Source organism: Suricata suricatta, chromosome 10 (assembly GCF_006229205.1).
Source record: "Suricata suricatta isolate VVHF042 chromosome 10, meerkat_22Aug2017_6uvM2_HiC, whole genome shotgun sequence".
NCBI lineage: Eukaryota > Metazoa > Chordata > Mammalia > Carnivora > Herpestidae > Suricata > Suricata suricatta.
In genome coordinates this window covers 59000929-59003061 of record NC_043709.1, presented here as the reverse complement: position 1 = coordinate 59003061, position 2133 = coordinate 59000929, and the positions used below count along the sequence as shown (strand labels likewise).

Genomic DNA, 2133 nt, shown 5'->3' with positions numbered 1-2133 from the left:
TGTGAATTTTAATATATTGCTCTAAGGATCCTTATAAGAGTGTCACCCAAGAGTTCCTCCGGCCTTTCCAAATTTCACAGGCCTCAGTCCCCTTAATTAACATTTTCCTGTTTAAAACACTTAAACTGTTCAGTCCTCCTACACTTACCAAGTTTCTACTAATACTGCGTTATAATAAAGAAAAGCTCTGGCCCCATAAATTCTGCTATCTACCCACTAAAAAAATTACAGATAATTCTAGAAATAATTTTTTAATAAGAAAGAGATTTTCTAAAAATAGAATTATATTTAAGTTAAGGAAATATTCAGGGGAAGATGGCATCCATATAATATTGGTTTCTTTAGAGTATTAGATCTCTGTTGTTACTGTAATCTTTAGTCACTTATAATTAGTGAGGATTTTGTAATATAGATCATGATCTTTTATACACATTCTTACTAAGAACTTTTAAAATATTTTTTAATATTAACATTTCTTCCACATATTTTCAAACTATTTAGTATTTACATATAAAAAAGCTTAGAATTGGCAAAACATTATCTGACTTTGTGACGTAGAGGGCATTTGTCATATCATAAAATACATTAACATCAGGAAATACAGGTAAATCATAGTTTGGAGTTAATTTCTATCTTTTTTTAAAGCATAGGAAATGTAATTTATGATAATTTACTGTATTCATTCATCTTAAACTTATATATCACAAACACTGAAATCTGTTTCCTTATGCTTACAAATCTGTATGCTATGATAATTTCCAGAAAGTTTTTCCTTATCAGTGAAGAAAATAAAATGTAGAGAAATTTCCCAAAGGATACACACAACCAGAGAAGGAAAGCTGCTTATATCTAGACTATTATTAGAATATTTGCTTATTTCTGAGGTTACTGAAGTCCTCATGGACAACAGCCCTTGAGCCTGCACTTCTGTCTCCATAATTGACTTTATGATTATTCCTCTCCCAATGGAATCCATCACAGAGGATGAACAACCCTCAATGTGAAACAATCCTGAGTAAGGTAAGTTCTTTTGATATCCTACCAAGTGATCATAGACTCTGGAGACCTAAGGTTGTTAGGGTCCTCAAATATCCCTGATTATTCTATTATCCTTATATTAAGATATATAAGGCATTATAGAATACAAGAAAGGAAGTCTTCATATATATATACTCCTTAAGTCTGCTTGCCTTGACTAAAGAGTGAGAGTCTTTGAACTGAGGTAGCTTTGATAAATAATTATTGATTGTCATGTGTGGATTGGGATGTTTATCCACTTCTTTCTCTGCTTCAATGAAAATGGCTAAGTTAATAGGTAATATATTAAATCACACAATTACTATCGGAAATAAAATACATATAATGAGGCAATCACAATGCATTTGTTTGGGAGGAATATCCTTTACCTGAGAAAATGAACATAGATTTGAAAAGAGCTTTAGAAAATGTTATCTGGGTCTAGTCATTGTTTTGACATTAATTTTCACACAGTAATAACATCACTTTTAACTATTTTCAAAGACGGCACAGTAATAATGAGAATGAAATAGATGGAGGTAAGAGAAGGTAAAAACATTACTAAATATATTTTGTACTGTCTTTTAGTGATTCAGACACTGATAGGCAATCATGATGGCTATAACACTATATAAAGATTATGTGCATTCCTTGTATTTTAGGTTATATTTTTACTTTAGGTAAAGACAACTATTTAAAGAAAAATATATTAGGAATAGAAACTCAAAATGTGACTAACAATAGACAGTATATTATGTTACTTACTTGGTAAATACTCAGCAAAATTATGACCTAAAATACAATAACACTTTCACTTCTTTCATTGCTTAATAACAGTCTCATGGATCTAGTATTATCTAGTCTGAACTCCTTATTCTACAGGAATTTAACATGGTTTTATATGCAATATTTATTTAAGATATAACTAATTTATTTTACATTTAGGAAGTATTTGTGTCACTAGAAACAACGCCGGGATTTCATTTGTTTATTTTTTCTTGTGCCTCTCAGCAGGTTTATGCCATGGGTGACAGGGGAACAAGCAATGACTCTGATGTGACTGACTTCATCCTTGTCGGCTTCAGGGTCCTCTCAGAGCTCCACATTCTCCTCTTC

The 2133-nt window shown here is 31.2% G+C and overlaps 1 pseudogene; it reads left to right on the top strand.

Annotated features, from left to right (window-relative positions):
• Positions 1–984: 984 nt before the first annotated feature.
• The window catches only part of LOC115305191, a 17709-nt pseudogene continuing 16560 nt past the window's right edge, over positions 985–2133 (top strand).